General features: G+C 40.2%; 1 protein-coding gene, 1 non-coding gene and 1 pseudogene across 5 annotated transcripts in view; 1 reads left to right on the top strand and 2 right to left on the bottom strand.

Annotated features, from left to right (window-relative positions):
* The window catches only part of FAM168A (family with sequence similarity 168 member A), a 210,569-nt gene that overhangs the window by 35,784 nt on the left and 152,391 nt on the right, over nt 1-22,394 (bottom strand). The window lies entirely within an intron of this gene.
* LOC122450715 lies at nt 8,975-9,081 on the top strand. The gene has a single exon (XR_006272207.1). It is a non-coding gene; the product is annotated as a U6 spliceosomal RNA (small nuclear RNA).
* On the bottom strand, nt 14,793-14,892 carry LOC122450654 (annotated as a pseudogene).

Consider the following 22,394-nt stretch of genomic DNA (forward strand, 5'->3'; position numbering starts at 1 on the left):
TAATAAGACTGGTAATAAGTGGTCAGTGAAGGCCTAAAGTGACTTAATCCAGATTTCTTCATCATTATCCATGAGCACTGTTAGCATCGAGCAAATGCTTATTGTGTTAATAAGCATGGTGCAAGGTTCTCTACATAGAGCTTACAGTGCAACAGGGAAATAATATAGGTAATTTATATTAATCTATCTATAGGCAATATATATGATATAAAATCAGAGAAGGTTGGCATGTTAGTGAAATGCTGAGGAGGAAGTGAAGAACAGGTCTGAGATGGCTGGGAACAGCTTTTCAGAAGAAACATTTTAGTTGGCTTTGAACAATGAATAAGATGAGCCTGTCAGAGGTGTGTGGGGTAGGGATAAAGAAATATATATTAATTTCATGCATGAAGGCATAAAAACATATGCCATATCAGGCAAATGGCAAACAGTTCAGCATGACTGGGTTTATAGAGTGTGGGTAAGAGTTTATCAGTAAATAATCTCTTGAAGGTGGTGGTACAGAATCTGCCTGTGAATACTGGGGACATGGGTTTGACCCCTGGTCCAGGAAGATTCCACATGCTGAGGAGCAACTAAGCCTGTGTGCCATAACTACTGAGCTCGAGCTCTATCTAGAGTCTTCATGCCACAAACTGAATCCTGTGCTGCCTAGAACCTGTGCTCCACAACAAGAGAAGTCACCACGAGAAGCTTGTGCACCTCGATGAAAAGTAGCCTGAACACAACGACGAATACCCAGCACAGCCAAAATTAAATTAATTAGTTTATAAAAAGAATCCATTGGAGGATTTTAAACTGGGGAGTTTCAGATTTGTGTTCTATAAAAACTACTCTAGTAGCAATATAGAAAGGGGTTCGGAGTTGATGAGATCAGAGGAGGAGGAACCAGATGGGAAGTTGTGGCAACAGCCCAAAGGCAAAGCTAAAACAGTAACAATGGGACAAAGAGAGGGAAACTACAAAGATGTTTAGGAGACAGAGCTCACAAAACTTCATCCTGATAGCAAAATCGCTTTTACTGCTTTGAGTTGACAGGCTACAAAGTAAAGATGGGAAATACTTTAATTGCAGTTTGTGGGCTTTTTCTCTTTTCTTTAATAAGCAGGAGGAAAGAAAAATTAAATTGACCCTTGAATCTGTGAGTTCCAGGGGGAAAAAAGGCCTAAATCTTAATTGCTCTTACGAGTTTGGAGGCCTGGCTGCTAGGAGTGCTATCCTGGTGAGAATGTAGGTCGACAGCAGGAGGCAGCAGCCCGGCAGTGCTGGCTCCAGATCAGCCCATTGACCTGAATCTGAGGTTGCCTATACTATGGATTCAAAGCCCACCTGACCAGCCTCCCACTGCTGAGCCCCAGGGTGATATAAGGGTGTAAGTGAGGCACTTTTCTTAGTTGTGGCAAGGCAACTCCCCCTGAGATAACAAGAAAGGGAGGACTATCCAGTAATCAACTGTGCTCCAGTTATGCTGCACCTTCAGGGAGAACTCACCCATCAGGTGAGAGGCACCAACCTGTGGGTCATCCACCATGGCTGGCCAAGAAGAGAAAGGATGCTAAAACCAGACCAGACTTAGCTTGATAAAGTCTTCAGTGGAAAAAAAAATCACAAAAAACAGAGATAAGAAAATGGGCTATATTAAAGCTAATAATAAAATTGCTCCTAAGTAAGCATATACTTAGAGAGAGCATATACTTAGGAGAAGGCAATGGTACCCCACTCCAGTACTCTTGCCTGGAAAATCCCATGGACGGAGGAGCCTGGTGGGCTGTAGTCCATGGAGTCGCTGAGTCGAACATGACTGAGCGACTTCACTTTCACTTTTCACTTTCATGCATTGGGGAAGGAAATGGCAACCCACTCCAGTGTTCTTGTCTGGAGAATCCCAGGGACGGGGCAGCTTGGTGGGCTGCCGTCTATGGGGTTGCACAGAGTCGGACACGACTGAAGCGACTTAGCAAGCATATAAGGTAAATCTGTGCTACTGCTCAGGATAAAACATTCTTTTACAAACCTAAAAAATATTTCCAAAGTTCCCTGTCTGCCAGTATGAGAGAAATTTTAATGGAAAATAGATGACCTAGTCTGTCCCAATCACCAATCCAGGAGTATGCTGCTGGTGCTCCCTGCTGCTGCTGCTGCCAAGTCTCTTCAGTCATGTCTGACTCTGTGAGACCCCATAGACGGCAGCCCACCAGGTTCTGCCGTCCCTGGGATTCTCCAGGCAAGAACACTGGAGTGGGTTCTCATTGCCTTCTCCAGCTGCTGCTCCCTACCCCACCCCAAATCTATTGGTATAAGACAGGTGGGAGGTAGTCAGCACTTTATAGATTGTTTGGTGCAAGATTTCTGCTCTCCCTGCACTTATCTTTTAAAAGAAAAAAGCAGTTGAAATTTTGCAAATTGATGATTTGGTCCATGAGTCCCTTTCCCTTCCAGATCAATTCACTCTTTCATTTCACTGTTGTGTTTCATAAGATCTGGTAAAGGGAAGAATCTTGCTCAGATTCAGTAAAATTTACTGGGATACTTGGTTTTCCATGTGAAGAAAAAAACATTAGATCCCCACCTCACACTTCTCCAATTCCAGAAAGATCAAAGACCTGAATTAAAGAAACAAAAAGTTTAAAACTATTAGAAAAAAATAGTAGAATGACCCTGGGATTAGAAAGTATTTCTTAGATGAGACCAAAACAAACAAAACAAACCATAAAAGGTTGATAAATTTAACTTATCAAAATTTAAATCTGTATGACAAGATGCTATTATAATATATAATAATAATATAAACAGTTAAAAAACAAGCACAGAGTGAGAAAAGATATTTATCACACATCTAAAAAAGAACTGATGCTTCTGAACTATGGTGTTGGAGAAGACTCTTGAGAGTCCCTTGGACTGCAAGGAGATTTAACCAGTCCATCCTAAAGGAAATCTGTCTTGAATATTCATTGGAAGGATGGATGCTGAAGCTGAAACTCCAATACTGGGGCCACCTGATGTGAAGAACTGACTCATTGGAAAAGACCCTGATGCTAGGGAAGATTTAAGGTGGGAGGAAAAGGGGATGACAGAGGATGAGATGATTGGATGGCATCACTGACTCAATGGACATGAGTTTGAGTAAACTCCAGGAGTTGGTGATGGACAGGGAGGCCTGGCATGCTGCAGTCCATGGAGTCACAGAGTTGGACATGACTGAGCGATTGAACTGAACTGAAAAAAGAACTAGTATCCAGAATAAAGAACTCATATTAATCAATAAGAAAATGAAAATAAGCCAACAGAATCTCATCATGCAATTCACAGAAAAAAATTACTCAAATGACTCAGGAGATGGAGGAGAAAAGAAAAAGATGTTCAAAGACACTAGTAATCAGCAAAACTCAAGTAGATGGGATATAATATCACTTCAAACCTATCAGACTAACAAACATTAACAAATAAGTCTGACAGTATCGAGTGTTAGGAAGAATCTGAAACAATGGGAAATCAGTAAAAGCATTTTGAAAAGCAATTTTTTAATACTAAAAAGAGACACACAACCTAGCAGAACCTAAGAATATAGGCTTGGGAAATTGTAATCTGAGCTGGGCTTTGTGGGACAGGCAGGATTCTGACAGGCAAAGATAAAAGGATTGGCATTCCCAAATAAAAAGAACAGTATAAGCAAGGCCATAGAGATAGGAAATCACCTGAGGAACAGCCACACTGTTTTCCAAAATGGCTATACCAGATTTACACTCCCACAGGCAGTCTATGAGAGTTTCAATTTCTCCATATGCTTGCCAACACTTGTTACTACCTGCCTTTTTAATTACAGCCACTTTAAGGGTATTAAGCAGAATCTCACTGTAGTTTTGAATCAGCATTTCCCTGATGACTAATGTTAAACATCTCCTATGTTTATCAGCCACTTGTACATCATCTTTGGATAACTGCCTATTCAGATTCTTTGCATATTTAATTGTTTTTTTTTTTTATTACTGAGTTGTAAGAATTCTTGACATATAGACACAGGTATATGTTCCTTATTAGTCAGGTAATTTGCAAATATTTTATCCCAAATATGTGGACTGTCTTTTTGCTTTCTTGATGGTGTCCTTTGAAGTACAAAAGCTTTTTTAACTTTAATGAAATCCAATCTACATATTTTTTTCCTTTGGCTCCTTGTACTACTGGTGTCATATCTAAGAAACCCTTGCCAAATCTAAGGTCACAAAGATTTATCTCCAGGTTTTCTTATAAGAATTTTATAGTTCAAGCTCTTATATTTAGGTCTTTGAATGATTCTGAGTTAATTTTTGCATATGGTGTAAAGCAGGCGTCCTATTTCATTCTTTCATGTGTGGATTATCTAGTTGTCCCAGCACCATATGTTGAAAAGACTATTCTTTCCTCCACTGAATTGTTCTTGGTACCCTTGTTAAACAGTCACTGACTGTAAATCCAAGGGCTTATTTCTGGATACTCGATACAATTCCAGTGATCCATACATCTATCCTTATGCCTGAACCATGTGGTCTTGATTACTGTAGCTTTTTAATAACTCTGGGAAATTGGGAAGTGTGGGTCCTCCAAATTTTTTCTTTTTCAAGACTGTTTTGGCTAATACGGATCCTTTGAATTTCTGTGTGAATTTCAGGAACAGCTTGTCAAAATATGCAAATAAGTCAGCTGGGATTTTGATAGGGATTGCGTCAAACCTGGGGATCAACTGGGAAAGTATCACCATCTTAAAAATATTCAATCTTTCAATCCATGAACATGGGGCATTTTTCTCATTATTTAGATTTATAATTTCTTTCAAGAATGTTTTGCAGTTTTCAGAGTAAACAATTTTATGCTTTTGTTAAATTTATTCCTTTTTTGTTTGATGCTATTATAAACAGAATTGCTTCATAATTTCATTTTTGGATTGTTTATTACAACTGTATAGATTGACTTCTGTGTATTGATCTTGTATCTTGCAACCCTGTTGAACACATTTACTAGTTCTAATAGTTTTTGCATGGATTCCTCAGAATTTTCTATATGCAAATCACTTCATCTGCAAATACAGACAGTTTTAATTCTTCTTTTCCAATCTGGATGACTTCTTATTTCATTTTCTTGCCCAGCTGCCCCAGCACAATGTTCAATAGAAGGGATGAGACTGGACATCCTTGTCCTGTTCACAATGTTACAGGAAAAGCATTCAGTCCTTTTCTGTTAAGTATGATGATAGCCATGGCTTTTCACAGATGTCCTTTATCAGGCTGAGGAAGTTCTTTCTATTCCTAGTTTGCTGGAGTGCTTGTTTATTTCTTTGTTTTCTTAAATTACGAAAGGGTATCAGAGTTTGTCAAAACCTTTTTCTTCATCTATAGAGATGATTATGTGAATTCTGTACTTGAATGTTTTAATATGGTGTGCTGCACTGATTGATTTTCCTATTATGAGTGGCTCTTGCACCTCTGGGATAAACCCCACTTGGTTGTAGTATATAATATAACCATTTCTATAAGTTATTGCTCATTTTGCTAGTATCTTGTTGAGGACTTCCACATTTATGGGATATTGGTCTGTGGTTTTCTTATGATGTCTTTGTCTGGTTTTGGTATCAGGACAATATTTGCCTTATAGAATGATTCCCCCTTCTTCTATTTTTTGGAGGAGTCTGAGGAGGGTTAGTGTTAATTCTTATTTAAATATTTGTTAGAACTCACCAATGAAGCTATCCTGTCCTGGGCTTTTCTTTGTGGGAAGTTTGTTGGTTGGTTGGTTGTCTTTCTGGGACAGATCTTCCCTGACTTATGATGGGGTTACGTCCTGATAAGTTGAAAATATTTTAAGTTGAAAGTGCATTTAATATATTTAATCTACCAAACATAATAGCGTAACCTAGCCAACAATTCAGAGAAGGCACTGGCAACCCACTCCAGTACTCTTGCCTGAAAATCCCGTGGATGGAGGAGTCTGGTAGGCTGCAGTCCATGGGGTCGCTGAGAGTCGGACACGACTGAGCGACTTCACTTTCCCTTTTCACTTTCATGCATTGGAGAAGGAAACGGCAACCCACTCCAGTGTTCTTGCCTGGAGAATCCCATGGACAGGGGAGCCTGGTGGGCTGCTGTCTATGCGGTCGCACAGAGTCAGACACGACTGATTCGACTTTGCAGCAGCAGCAGCCTACAATTAAATATGCTTGGAACACTTACATTAGCCTATAGATGGACAAAATCATCTAACACAAAGTCTGTTTTAAAATAAAGTATTACATAGTTAATTTATTGAATATTGTATTCAAAGTTGAAAACAGAATGGTTGTGTGGGTACAGAATGGTTTTAAGTGTGTTGGTTGTTATCCACATGATCATGTGGCTGACTGGGAGTTGCTGCTCATTGCTGCTGCCCAGCATCATGAGAAACTACAATACTGTGTGTTGCTTGCCCAGGAAAATGTCAGAATTCAAAATCTGAAGTATAGCTTCTACTGAATATGTAACACTCTCACACCACTGCAAAGGTGAAAAATCCCAAGTCAAACCATCATTATTAAGTCAGGGGCCATATACAATTCATCCATTTCACCTAGATATCTGATCTGTTGTCATACAACTGTTTCATAGTATTCCCTTATAATCCTTATTTCTGTAAAGTCAGTAGTAATGCTCCCTATATCATTCCTGATTTTAGTAATTTAAGTCTCCTCTCTTTTATTCTTAATCAGTCTACATAAAAGTTTGCCAATTTTGTTGCTCTTTTTAAAGAAACAACTTTTGGTTTATTGATTTAAAATTTTTTTAAAATTTCACTGATTTTTGCTCTAATCTTTATTATTTCCTTGTCTTGCTTAAGGTTTAGTCTGCTCTTTTTTCCCCCAGAGTGTTAAGGTAAGAGGTTACATTACTGAGTTGAGGTTATTCTTCATTTTTAATATAGGCTTTTATAGCTATAAATTTCCTTCTAAGTACTACTTTAGCTATATCCTGTAAGTCTTGGTCAGGTGTATTTCACTCATCTCCAAGTATTTTCTAGTTTCCCTTGCGATTTCTTCTTTGGCCCACTGATTATTCAGGAGCACGTTATTTAATTGTCACTAAATTGTAAACTTATTATTGATTTATAATTCTAATCCACTGTGATTGAAGAACATAATCTGTATGAGTTCACTCTCTTAAATGAGAGTTGTTTTATGGCCTAGCACATAGTCTATACTGGAGAAGGTTATATGTGTACTAGAAAATAATTAAATTCTTCTGATTGTCAAAGACTGTTGTTGGGGTGTCCTACAGATATCTGTTAGGTGTAGTTGGTGTACAGTGCTGTATAAGTCTTCTATTTCTTTGTTGATCCTTTGCATAGTTGTTCAACCCATTATTGAAAGAGAGGTACTGAAGTCTTCAACTACTACTATTGAACTGTCTTTTGCCTTCATTTCTGTTAGCTTTTATTTCATGTATTTTGGGGCTCTGTTATGAAGTATATGTTTATAACTGTTTTATCTTCATGAATGACTCCTTCATTATTATAAAATGTCCTTCATTATCTCTAGTAACATTTTGTTATTTTAAAGTCTATGGCTGCTATCCAAAAGTCTACAAGCAATAAATGCTGGAGAGGGTGTGGAGAAAAGGGAACCCTCTTACACTGTTGGTGGGAATGCAAACTAGTACAGCCGCTATGGAAAACAGTGTGGAGATTTCTTTAAAAACTGGAAATAGAACTGCCATATGACCCAGCAATCCCACTTCTGGGCATACACACTGAGGAAACCAGATCTGAAAGAGACACGTGCACCCCAATGTTCATCGCAGCACTGTTTATAATAGCCAGGACATGGAAGCAACCTAGATGCCCATCAGCAGATGAATGGATAAGGAAGCTGTGGTACATATACACCATGGAATATTACTCAGCCGTTAAAAAGAATTCATTTGAATCAGTCCTAATGAGATGGATGAAACTGGAGCCCCTTATACAGAGTGAAGTAAGCCAGAAAGATAAAGAACATTACAGCATACTAACACATATATATGGAATTTAGAAAGATGGTAACGATAACCCTATATGCAAAACAGAAAAAGAGACACAGAAATACAGAACAGACTTTTGAACTCTGTGGGAGAATGTGAGGGTGGGATATTTCAAAAGAACAGCATGTATACTATCTATGGTGAAACAGATCACCAGCCCAGGTGGGATGCATGAGACAAGTGCTTGGGCCTGGTGCACTGGGAAGACCCAGAGGAATCGGGTGGAGAGGGAGGGGGGAGGGGGGATCGGGATGGGGAATACGTGTAAATCTATGGCTGATTCATATCAATGTATGACAAAAAAAAAAATTAAAAATTAAAAAAAAAAATGGAGGAAATTAGGGGCATAGATCTAAATGCATCTTTATTTATGCTCAGGTAGTTAACACTCTTACATTCATTTTATCATCCTGAAGCCTGCAACCTTTTAGACTTTCTTAGCTAGCCCTTTCCCAGTGCTTGAATTAGCTGTGGGCTAGAAGGCCAGAAATTCAACCTTTTTGGAATTGTATATATATTAAAAGTTAATACCTGAGTGATTGCCTTCAAAAGTGAGCTAATAAACAAGCTATGGTCAATTCAATTAAATAAATAAGTACTTTACCACTTATTATGCTTTAGGTACTACAATAAATGCAAAATGAAAAGACAATCTTTGCCCTCTATGAACTCTTTTCCTCTATGAGAAAGACATTTAAGTAACACTGGTATTCGGTGTCTTCCCAAAAAGGCTGTCAAAGAGGAAAATACAAAGAGCTGTAGGACAACTGGGAAGAAGAACAAAAAGAATTTTAGCAACTAACCTGACTCCCTTTCCCTCCAATTTGGTCTGGCTTCTGGATTGGAGAGGCTGCTGCAATTCTGAGTTAGTTACAAGAGAGACTTTTAGGTAGAATGTTATTTTTGTTCAGACCATGTACCTTCCCCTAGTGTTGATTCAAACAAGTAACACTGTTGTGCTTGCTTCCGCAGCACATATACTAAAATTGGAATGATACAGAGAAGATTAGCATGGCCCCTGCGCAAGGATGACATGCAAATTCGTGAAGCGTTCCATATTTTTATGAGATGGATAAAACTGGAGCCCATTATACAGAGTGAAGTAAGCCAGAAAGATAAACACCAATACAGTATACTAACGCATATATATGGAATTTAGAAAGATGGTAACGATAACCCTAAATGCAAGACAGAAAAAGAGTCACAGATGTATAGAACAGACTTTTGGACTCCATGGGAGAAGGTGAGGGTGGGATGATCTGAGAGAACAGCATCGAAACATGTATATTATCAAGTGTGAAACATATCGCCAGTCCAGGCTGGATGCATGAGACAAGTGCTCCGGGCTGGTGCACTGGGATGACCCAGAGGGATGGGATGGGGAGGGACGTGGGAGGGGGATTCAGGATGGGGAACACATGTAAATCTATGGCTGATTCATGTCAATGTATGGCAAAAACCACTACAATATTGTAATTTGCCTCCAACTAATAAAAATAATTGGGGAAAAAACAAACAAACAAGTAACACTGTTGTGGACGTTTAGAGGAGGTGTCAAATTGAGACAAACTGCACAGTGTTTTAGAGACAGCAGGAGTTTCATTTATAGGTAGACCTAGATTCAAATCCCAGCTCTTTTACTTATTAGCTCTGTGACTTTAGGCAAATCAACTCTCAGAGCCTCTGTTTTGGTATTTAAAAAAATAGACAATAATTTATTTGTTTGTTGTATGTTTTTTGAGTCATGTACGGATTTAAGAGTCGGACCATAAAGAAGACTAAGCACCAAAGAACTGATGCTTTCGAACTGTGGTGCTGGAGAAGACTCCTGAGAGTCCCTTAGACAGCAAGGAGAGCAAACCAGTCAATCCTAAAGGAAATCAACCCTGAATATTCATTGGAAGGACTGATGCTGAAGCTCTAATACTCTGGCCACTTGATGCAAAGAGCTGACTCACTGGAAAAGACCCTGATGCTAGGAAAGATTGAGGGCAAGAGGAGAAGGGGGTGACAGAGGATGAAATGACTGGATGACATCACTGACTCAATGGATATGAGTTTGAGCAAACTCTGGGAGATAGTGAAGGACAGGGAAGCCTGGTATGCTGTAGTCCATGGGGTCTCAAAGAGTTGGACACAACTGAGCGACTGAACAACAACAACACTTTATGTTGGGACCAGTGCCTCTTTCCTTCTCCTATATCTGCATGTGAGTAGCTAGGGAAGAAAGCAGGGAAGTCCTGAACTTGCTTTGTAGACACCCATCTCAATATTCCTACTGACAGTCAGGAGGAGTTTCCTGCTCTGGACGTCCTATGGTAGCCATCATAATCCAGTAGGAACAACAGGGGCTCTGAAGGGAGGCAAGTGTGGATTCAAAATTAACAGAGGGAGCATGCAAAATACCTAGCATAAATACTTGGCACAGAGCGGTAAGTGCTTTAGTCCCCTACCACTTTTGAAAATGGTTGCATTTGCCTGTAGATTTTAAGACTACTTAATGAAAAGCTTCTCAGTCTTCAATCATGTCCCTCACTTCTGCTTTTCCCTTTCCCTTACATGGCTCCAGATGAGTAGACCTATCGCCATTTGGCCAAGCAGAGGCTAGTCAAAAGCCATCTTAGTGTGTTTTTTTGTAGAAACATTGAACCAGTCATTATGCTTTCAGTTCAGTCGCTCAGTCGTGTCCGACTCTTTGTGACCCCATGGACTGCAGCACGCCAGGTTTCCCGGTTCATCACCAACTCCCTGAGCTTGCTCAAACTCATGTCCATTGAGTCAGTGATGCCTTTGAATACAGGTAGTTATTATGCTTTGAATACAGGAAACTTTTTGTGTGCAGTTGTGTGTATATTGTGTATTACAACCTTTTGTGCATTTTAAAGCATTTTTGTGGAGTTTGCTCAGCGTTCAAATGTTCTTTCGATGAACTTGTGGGAGAGAAAGTGGTCTCCCTGTCCTATTCCTCCACCATCTTAGCTCCTCCTCTTAAAGCATTTTTGTCTCTTTAAAAATGGGTAAATATCAGTGTCCCCACACTTTTTTGCATTTTTATTTCTCCATTATTTTCAGTCTGTTATTTCTGTTTTGTGCTATTGATGAATAGTGAAAGTTAAAGCAACCTCAATGTCGACTAACAGCATTATCTAAAACAAATCTAAATGACACAATTCATAATTCCTTAAACAAACTAAGGTGTTACAGGACAGAACATAGCATATAATCTCATTTTTGTTGAAAAATAATGTGTAGAGGTCTAGAAAAAAGAGACAATGTACTGTCTCTGGATCAGGACTGGGTTTTCCAATAAACTAAATTATGAACCATGTCTCAGCTCAAGGATCCCCAGAAAATGCTTCCATTTCAACACATTTCTTATTTAGAGATGCCACTAAATTACTATGTGACCTGGGCAAAGCACTTATAATCCTTATCAAATCCTGAATCTCTTTCTGCATTTGAAAAATAATACTAACAGCACTATTAAATGAACATCTCCCATATTTTTAGAGGTGAGAAAACTGAGGCTCTGCAAAAATAAGTAATTTGCTCATGGTTATCTTAGTGACAGTTAAGACTGAAACCAGATCTGATAAAGAAAAAGAAAGGTAGGGAAATGGTGGACTGTCTCTATGAGTTTTAATTTTTTTCCTCTTAACACAAAGGAGGGATCAGTAGACCATTCTTTGTGTAACGAAAATGATACTGTACAGTCTGTTGGATTGAATTAGAAGTTGCACTGATTTACAATTAACTCATGGCCTCATCTTAACAGCTGAGTAACCAGATCAATCCAATCTTCTAAATTTTATGGTTTGTTTTATTGTGGCCTATAATCAGTTGAAATCACAAGGGGAAGTCCAAGAGCTTTACATGCCATAGAGAAAAGAATCTCTCTCAACTCTGAGTAGGTGAATGATTCCAGGCAAGTTACTTAACTACTCTGTACCTCAGTTTCCAAATCTGTAAAATGAGACTAGCACCACCTTGCCATGTAATTACCAAGTTGTATTAAATTTAGAGGGCTTCCCTGGTGGCTCAGAGGATCCCAGCACTAGATTAAAAGCAGATTCCTCAAGTGTTATGAGAAAATTATCTGAGAAACATCTTAAAGGACACACATTGGCCTCAGTACTGCCAAGAACTCAGTGAAAAAGGCATAACTGTGCAAACTTGTCACCTAAGCCAGAGGAAGCTTGAGATAATTCCAGATTCCTCCTTTCTCTTATTGCCCAAATCCAACATCCAGTCCTAACTTACTAATTTATATTCCACACATATTAAATGTCTACTGAATGTAAGCCACTGTTCCATCTAAAAATGTCTCAAAGATGTCCTCTCCTCTCCATCCCAAATACCACTCCTTGATCACATCAGTTGACCAAACTATTTTTAGGGCCTCCTAACTTATCTTCTGACCTCTATTTTCTCTCTCTCCAATCCATCCATCTTCATCCAGAGAGATCTTTCAAAATTGCTACTCTGGTGGTCAAAGATAAAGTTTCAAACAAGTATTCAAACAAGGATAAAGGTTATTGCTAAGGATTAAGTTACAAATTTTCTTAGCAAGACATAAAGACTCTCCAATTCTGGCTCCTATTATTTCCTCTTTTGCCAATCTTGGCCTGGTACTTCACCAGTACCGAACACACAACTATTCTAGCATACTCCATTCAACTATCACTATTCAGGCTACCCCCAGTGCTCGGATTGTCCTTCCCTTGCCCTTCACTTTATTCCCTTCTTTAAGAAGTCTCCCATAATCTTCATCTCTCCAGACCTGATTAGGGGTCCCTTCTGGCTACTCTTTATTTTTTTTATTGCAATGGGTCTTCGTTTCTGGGCTTGAGCTTTCTCTAGTTTCAGGTGGGGGCTCCTGCCCCATTGCAGTGTGCAGGCCTCTCACTGTGGTGGCATCTCCAGTTGTGGAGCACAGGCTCTAGGGCATCAGGTTCAGTAGTTGTGGCCCATGGGCTTAGTCACAGAGGTATGTAGGATCTTCCTAGGAAGATCCCATGGAATCGAACCCATGTCCCCTGCATTGGCAGGTGAATTCTTAACCCCTGGACCATCAGGGAAGTCCCTCTAGCTACTCTTATAACTGGCTTTTCTTAAAGCTCTTATCAAATTATATTTCCATTTTTCTCAAGTACTCATCCCTCAATATTGTGGATCTAGTATCAATCCAATGATGATCTCTTTGGTCATATTTCTCTTGGTCTTTATATGTCCCAGCAGAGGCTTCTGTTTGTGTTCTCACTGTCCAAACATACTTTTTTTTTTAATTGATTGATGATTGCTTTACAATATTTGGTTTGATTTCTGCCATATATCAACATGAATTAGCCACAGGTGTACGTCTGTCCCCTTCCTCTTGAATCCCCCTCCCACCTCCTACCCTTTCCTACCCCTCTAGGTTATTGCAGAGCCCGAGTTTGAGTTCCCTGAGTCATAGAGCAAATTTCCATTGGTTATCTATATTTTACATATGGTAGGGTGTACACTTCCATGCTACTCTCTCCACTCATCTCACCCTCTCCTTCCTCTTCCCTGCCCTTGTCCATAAGTCTGTTTTCTATGTCTGCATCTCAATTGCTGCCCTGTCAACAGGTTCATCAGTTCCATCTTTCTAGATTCCATATGTATGTGTTAATATACGATATTTGTTTTTCTCTTTCTGACTGACTTCACTCTGTATAATAGGCTCTAGGTTCATTCACCTCATTAAAACTGACTCAAATGTGTTCCTTTTTATGGCTGAGTAGTATTCCATTGTATATATGTACCACAGCTTCTTAGAGGAGCCTAGTGGGCTACAGTCCATGGGGTCACAGAGAGTCGGATAGATGACTGAGCAACTAACACACCCCCCCACCACAGTTTCTTTATCTATTTATCTGTTGATGGACATCTAGGTTGCTTCCATGTCCTAGCTAGTATAAATAGTGCTCCAAACACTGGGATACATGTATCTTTTTCAGTTTTTGTTTCCTCAGGGTATAAGCCTAGAAGTGGGATTGCTGGGTCATATGGCAGTTTTACTCTTAGTTTTTTAAAGGAATCTCTACACTGTCTTTCATAGTAGCTGTATTAATTTACATTCCCACCAGCAGTGCAAGAGGGTTCTCTTTTTCTCCACACCTTCTCCAGCACTTGTTGCTTGTGAATTTTTTGATAATGGCCATTCTGATTGGTGTGAGGTGATATCTTCATTGTAGTTTTGATTTGCATTTCTCTAATAATGAGCAACACTGAGCATCTCTTCATGTGCTTATCAGCCATCTGTATGTCTTCTTTGGAGAAATGTCTGTTTAGGTCTTTTGCCCACTTTTTGACTGGATTGTTTGTTTTTCTGGTACTGGGTTGTATGAGCTGCTTGTATATTTTGGAAATTAATCCTTTGCCAGTTGTTTCATTTGCTATTAATTTCTCCCATTCTGAGGGTCATCTTTTCACCTTGTTTACCGTTTCCTTTGCTGTGCAAAAGTTTTTAAGTTTAATTAGGTCCCACTTGTTTATTTTTGTTTTTATTTCCATTATTCTAGGAGGTGCAAATCTACTCTATTTTTTAGCCTCCCTCCTTCCCTAATCACACAGCCTATATGGCTGAGGCCATGAGTCTGGCCAAAAGGGACTTAACAGCTAACCACCATTTCTCTGCTGACTCAACCGCCACTCTTGCAGAAAAAGGAGCATGGACTTTAGATTCAGATATGGGTTCTAGTATGTTTCATCATTTCGAATTCTGTGAATTTAGGCAAACTATCTTTTTAAAAAAATATGGAAGGCTTCACAAATTTGAATGTCATCCTTGCGTAGGCACCATGCTAATCTCCGTATTGTTCCAATTTTAGTATATGTGCTGCCTAAGCAAGCAGGAGGCAAACTATTATTTCCACTTACTGAGCTTTGGCTTCCTCATGTAAAATGTAACAATAATAACTTTGCAGAGTTGAGGTGATAATAACACTAGCAATAAAAATAATACTATTACTTACTGTGTGTCAAGTATCATGCTAATGAATACTTTACATTGATCTCTTTAATTTTCATAACCCCTTCATGAGGTAGTTTCCACTATTACCTTTATCTTATAGATGAGGAAACCAACTAGAGAAGCTAACTTACACATCCAGGTCATTTTGGTAGACCATGGGCTGGATAACTCAGTGCCCATTTCCAGCCCCCTCTGCCCTCCTGAGGCTGGAAAACTACCTGCTTTCTCAGCCTTCCTATTCCTTAGGACTAGCCAAGTGGCCCAGTTCTGATCAAGGAAATATACACATAGTCTCCTGAAGGAATTGTGGGAAAGCCATTGTTTTTCTAGTAAAAGGACAAGTATTTCAATATTCCATCACCTTTTTTCTACCTCGGTCACAGAGGTGATGCCTACAACTATAGCAGTCATCCTAAAACAAGTGGGAAAAGCCAAAAGATTCAGGGGATACCAGTCTTGGAATCACAGGACTGATAAATCAATGCCATCTGCCACTGACCTCCAGACTTTTTTTTATGTGAGAAAAATACACTTTTATTTGTTTAAACTACCATTAGTCAAGTCTTCCAGTAGCATCGTCAGGCATTTATACGTGGTACAGAGTAATCAAATGATAGAGCTCAGTTCAGTTCAGTTGCTCAGTTGTGTCCAACTCTTTGTGACCCCGTGGACTGCAGCATGCCAGGCCTCCCTGTCCATCACCAACTCCTGGAGTTTACTCAAACTCATGTCCATTGCATTGGTGATACCATCCAACTATCTCATCCTCTGTCATGCCGTTCTCCTTCCACCTTCAAGCTTTCCAAGAATCAGGGTCTTTTCCAATGAGTCAGTTCTTTACATGAGGTGGCCAAAGTATTGGAGTTTCAGCTTCAGCATCAGTCCTTCCAATGAACACTCAGGACTAATCTCCTTTAGGATGGACTGGTTGCATCTCCTTGCAGTCCAAGAGACTCTCAAGAGTCTTCTCCAACACCACAATTCAAAAACATCAATTCTTTGGTGCTCAGCTTTCTCTATAGTCCAACTTTCACATCCATACATGACTACTGGAAAAACCATAGCTTTGACTAGATGGACCTTTGTTGGTAAAGTAATGTCTCTGCTTTATATTATGATGTCTAAGTTGGTCATAGCTTTTCTTCCAAGGAGGAAGCATCTTTTAATTTCATGGCTGCAGTAACCATCTGCAGTGATTTTGGAGCCCCCAAAAATAAAATCTCTCACTATTTCCATTGTTTCCCCATCTATTTGCCATGAAGTGATGGGACCAGATGCCATGATCTTAGTTTTCTGAATGTTGAGTTTTAAGCCAACTTTTTGACTCTCCTCTTTCACTTTCATCAAGAGGCTCTTTAGTTCCTCTTCACTTTCTGCCATAAGGGTTGTTATCATCTGTGTATCTGAGGTTATTGATATTTCTCCCAGCAATCGTGATTCCAGCTTATGCTTCAGCCAGCCCAGCATTTTGCATAATGTACTCTGCATATAAGTTAAATAAGCAGGGTGACAACATACAACCTTGATGTCCTCCTTTCCTGATTTGGAACCAGTCTGTTGTTCCATGTCCAGTTCTAACTGACCTGCATACAGATTTCTCAGGAGGCAGGTCAGGTGGTCTGGCAGTCCCATCTCGTTAAGAATTTTCCACAGTTTGTTATGATCCACACAGTCAAAGGCCTTGCTATAGTCAATAAAGCAGAAGTAGATGTTTTTCTGGAACTCTTGCTTTTTCGATGATCCAGCAAGATGTTGGCAATTTGATCTCTGGTTCCTCTGCCTTTTCTAAATCCAGCTTGAAGATCTGGAATTTCACGGTTCACATACTGTTGAAGCCTTGCTTGGAGAATTTTGAGCACTACTTTGTGAGATAGAGCTAATAAGATTCAAAATTAGGGAGTCAATCATTAAGCTATATCAGAAACACCTGGCATTGCAGTTGGCAGAGAATGGGTACACAAATGATGAAAATGATTATAATAAGATCAATTACTCAGTCTACTTCTTCAAAGCCTCCATGTTCCTCAGGAAACGCAGAACTGTCAGTAACCTAAATCACAACAGAGTTGCTCAGAACAGACCAACTCTATTGGACCTGCCTACCCCTCATGTCTGCACTTCTGAATTGAGTTCTCCCAGCTCAGGGACCATCCTAAGGAGGGTAAAGGGAAGGAAGGTCTGGAGATAGGTCTTGGCTGCTCACCCCCACTTATCTCATGGGCCACAAAGATTTCAGGCTCCCTGCCATGCAAGTCTAAGATGAGAGAGTTCAAAGAACTAAGGAGAAACTTACAATCCTGGCAGCATTTGTTGTGACAGTGATGGCCCAAGCTTCTCTCTCTGGCAGCCAGAGGCCTTTGGAGATAACAAGAAGTGTGGTTCTGTAGCTTAAACAAGACCAAGGGCTATTGATTTTTCTGCCTCTTTTCCTGCTGAGAGCGGTAACAGCAAAAATCTGATTTAGACACTTAGATTCAAGTACCTTCTCCACCAGCTGAGCAATTTTCAAGTAATCACACCTTTGACCTCACCCAACATATGTCCTTTTAAAGCCATTTTTTTGGGCCAATTATTTAGTTTTCCTAAGATGCACAGGGGAAAGGTAGACTTGTTGGCCATCTTCCTGAAAACTGTAGCTTCTATTCCTCTGTTCAGAGTTTCGAACAGCTTGCTCATAGACCTTCCAACCTGTCTGGGAGGGGGCCAACCACTCCCGTCACAGCTGACACAGGTGCCATAGCTGACATGTCTCCAAGCTAACACATGGCCTTTGTTTCTACAGCTGTTCAGAACCCAAAAGGTACTTCCTGGAGGAATTATGACATTTACGATGGCAAGATTCCCAGACAAGCTCACTGAATTGGGAAAAAACAAAAAAAACTATTTATTAAACATTTAACTAAATGGCAGATTTGAGCATCAGAATCACCTAGGGAGCTTGTGAAAACACAGAGTCCTGGGGAAGCTCTGGAGTTTGTAATTCAGTAGATCTGGGGTAGGGCCCAAGAATTTGCATTTCTAACAAATTCTTAGGCTTGGTGAGGACACTTTGATGGCACTGCTACAAGGTATAAACCTTTGAAAATGCACAATTGGCTACCTTTTGTGAAAAGTCTCTCCAATCCTAAGAAGAGAGCCACTCTATCAGGATATCATCTTGCTTAAATCTTTTAAATAAACAAAACAAAAAGCAATCCTTCCCACCCCACCCTCCAAAATCCCCCTAAAAGCAACTACTAAGAGGTTTCTACAGATTTCTCTTTAAGGAAGGACTAGATTCCAAATGCTTCAGATCAATGGGCAATGCCAGTGGGTTTTTAGAAGAGAAATTCTCCTAGGAGCTCCAGGCAATACATTCTGGAAGAAAAGACAAGTTAGCACTAGAGGTTCACCAATCTCCCAAAGTATGCACAGACTACTCACAACCAGCTGCCATTAAGAAAACAACAACATTATGACAATGACTCTCAAGCTTTGTCCACAATACACCTGTACTTGATGGTACTGATCAGGGATGGATGGGTACACGGAAGGAGAAGAGAGAGTGTGTATGAGTGTATGTATGAGAGGGTAAGGAAACAAACAAAAAAACCCACCTAATTCTGAGATAACTTTCCTGATGGCTTAGGAGCTGTCAGTGAGTCACAGGTGAATTGGGGTACTGCTTTCTCAAGCTCAGGAGAAATGTCTGGGAAGGGAGGGGAGAACAGAAGTTCCTGGACAGTCTTGTTTATCTAGAATTCTCTACAAATATTCTTTTCTGTGTAGAAGAACTGGCTTAGCATTAACTGAATCACTGCTTTAGAAGGAGAGTCTCAGAACGAAAATGTTTATTCTAAACTCTGAGCTCAATCTGCCAGACACTTGACAGATCTCTGAAAAGGTTTCATTATTAGGGACCTGATGCTTTAGTCATTTATTCGTTCAGTCAGTCAATACTCAGAGTTTACTCTGTGTTAGGCACCGGGTTAAACACTGAGGACACAGTGAGTGCCTGCGAGAACAGTGAAAGTGAAAGCCCCTCAGTAGCGTCAGACTCTCTGAGACCCCATGGACTATACAGTTCACGGAATTCTCTAGCCCAGAATACTGGAGTGGGTAGCCTTTCCTTTCTCCAGAGGATCTTCCAACACAGGGATCAAACCCAGGTCTCCCACATTGCAGGCGGATTCTTTACCAGCTGAGCCACAAGAGAAGCCCCGAGAGCAGTGAGGGTTACAAAAATATAAACAAGCATAAGGCAGTAAATAACATAGACAACATGTAGTTCAGTGCTTAACATGGAGCATCCAAACTTAGATGTGATTCTGGCTCTATCATGCTCTGGCTCTGTGACAGGGACAAGTCTTTCCATCTTTCTTGACTTATATCTACAACTATCAAAACTTAGATATTTTAATAAGGATTAAATAAAATAATGACAACATAGCTCTCAAACTGGATAAAGGAGCCTTTGTGGTTACTCAACAATGAGCTAGAGGGTACATGAAAGCATTGAATAAACAGGATGCACTTTCTTGAAATGCTAATTTTTTTCACCAAACACAAAAAACTACCAAACAACTTAAAGTATTCATTTTAAAGAAAATAACTATGACTATATAAAGGTGATTTAAGGTAAAATTCTTATGAATTTTGAAGATAAACTTCAAACAGACTTCAAATAAAGTTTAACTCTCTGGGCTACTTTCAGGCGGAGTTTGCTCTCTTCCAATGTCAGGAACACTAGGAAAGTTTCCAAACACTGCATGTGGCTGACAAAGGATGCTCAACAAAGAGCAACCATTAGTGTCAATAAGTTCAGTTCAGCCATTCAGTTGTGTCCGCCTTTTTGCAACCCCACAGACTGCAGCATGCCAGTCTTCCGTGTACATGACCAACTCCTGGAGCTTGCTCAAACTCATGTCCATCAAGTCAGTGACGCCATCCAACCATCTGTTAATAAGTGAAAGTTGCTCAGTCGTGTCTGACTCTCTCCGACCCCATGGACTATAGCCTGCCAGGCTCCTCTGTCCATGGAATTCTCCAGGCAAGAATACTAGAGTGGGTAGGCATTCCCATCAGGGGATCTTCCTGACCCAGGGATCGAACCTGGGTCTCCCCACATTGCAGGCAGATTCTTTACTGTCTGAGCCACGAGGGAAGCTCTATTTTTATTCCACAAGTTAATAAGAGATAGCTATTATTACTAACCCACCCACACGAGAAACAACTCTGCAGTGTATGGGGCATAAGAGGGTGTCATCTCTACCCAGGTATCCTTTTTCCCCAAGCTCTAGACTTCTTCCATTCCTATCCCCAAACCTTATGATTATTTGAGAAGTACAAGTCCAGGAAGCATGCCAATTCTGCCTCCAAATGCCAGGGAGCAACCTTCAAAACACACAAAAAAGAATGGATCAGCACTAGTAAAGTTGCTAACCTCATCAACCTCCTGACCTCCCCTGAGCCCTCAGCCTGCCCAAGCAGTTAACTCCAGGACAAGAAGTCAGCCTAATCACTGATCCAGCACCACTCCTGACTAGCTGTGTTCTCATTTTAAAAGTTCTTAGAGATCACTTATTTCCTTAAAATCTCACAGACAAGTCATAGATAGGTAGGTATTGTTTTTCCTACTTTACAGAGGAGGAAACTGAGGCTTTCAAAGTAAAATCAGTTGAAGTTTTTAGATACAGGCAGAGCCAGGATTCAAGTTCAAGTCTTCTGACTTCAAGCAGGAGCTCTCCCCACTACATTAAGCAATAGAAATCATTCCAATGAGAACCTATACAGCATAGGCAAAAGCTCTTCCAGTCCTTTATCAAAGCCCATCCATTTTCAGCTGTATTCAGGGAAATTATAATTTAATATAAATTAAGTTCAGTTATGTCACTCAGTCGTGTCTGACTATTTGTGACCCCATGGACTGCAACATGCCAGGCTTTCCTGTCCATCTCCAACTCCCAGAGCTTACTCAAATTCATGGCCATCAAGTTGGTGATGCCATCCAACCATCTCATCCTCTGTCGACCCCTTCTACTCCTGCCTTCAATCTTTCCCAGCATCAGGGTCTTTTGCAATGAGTCAGTTCTCCGCATGAGATGGCCAAAGTATTGGAGTTTCAGCTTCAGCATCAGTCCTTCCAATGAATATTCAAGACTGATTTCCTTTAGGATGGACTGGTTAGATCTCCTTGCAGTCCAAGGGACTCTCAAGAGTCTTCTCCAACACCACAGTTCAAAGGCATCAATTCTTCGGCACTCAGCTTTCTTTATAGTCCAACTCTCACATTCATACATGACTACTGGAAAAACAATAGCTTTGACTAGACAGACCTCTGTTAGCAAAGTAATGACTCTGCTTTTTAACATGCTGTCTAGGTTGGTCATAACTTTCCTGCCAAGGAGCAAGCATCTTTTAATTTCATGACTGCAGTCACCATCTGCAGTGATTTTGGAGCCCCCCAAAATAAAGTCTCTCACTGTTTCCATTGTTTCCCCATCTATTCTCCATGAAGTGATGGGGCCAAATGCCATGATCTTAGTTTTCTGAATGTTGAGCTTTAAGCCAACTTTTTCACTTTCCTCTTTCACTTTCATCAAGAGGCTCGTTAGTCCTTTTTCACTTTCTGCCATACGGGTGGTGTCATCTGCATATTTGAGGTTATTGATATTTCCCCCGACAATCTTGATTCCAGCTTGTGTTTCATCTAGCCCAGCATTTCTCATGATGTACTCTGCATATAAGTTAAATAAGCAGGGTGACAATATACAGCCTTGACATACTCCTTTTCCTATTTGGAACCAGTCTGTTGTCCCATGTTCAGTTCTAACTGTTGCTTCTTGACCTGCATACAAATTTCTCAGGAGGCAAGTCAGGTGGTCTGGTATTCCCATCTCTTTCAGAATTTTCCACAGTTTGTTGTGATCCACACAGTCAAAGGCTTTGGCATAGTCAATAAAGCAGATGTTTTTCTGGAACTCTCTTGCTTTTTCTATGATCCAATGGATGCTGGCAATTTGATCTCTGGTTCCTCTGCCTTTTCTAAATCCAGCTTGAACATCTCAAAGTTGAAGGTTCATGTACTGTTGAAGCCTTGCTTGGAGAATTTTGAGCATTACTTTACTAGCGTGTGAGATAAGTTCAATTGTGCGGTAGTTTGAGCAGTCTTTGGCATTGCCTTTCTTTGGGACTGGAATGAAAACTGATCTTTTCCAGGCCTGTGGCCACTGCTGAGTTTTCCAAATTTGCTGGCATATTGAGTGCAGCACTTTCACAGCATCATCTTTCAAGATTTGAAATAGCTCAACTGGAATTCCATCACCTCCACTAGCTTTGTTTGTAGTGATGCTTCCTAAGGCCCACTTGACTTTGTATTCCAGGATGTCTGGCTCTAGGTG

Source organism: Cervus canadensis, chromosome 11 (genome assembly GCF_019320065.1).
Source record: "Cervus canadensis isolate Bull #8, Minnesota chromosome 11, ASM1932006v1, whole genome shotgun sequence".
In the NCBI taxonomy this organism is placed as follows: domain Eukaryota; kingdom Metazoa; phylum Chordata; class Mammalia; order Artiodactyla; family Cervidae; genus Cervus; species Cervus canadensis.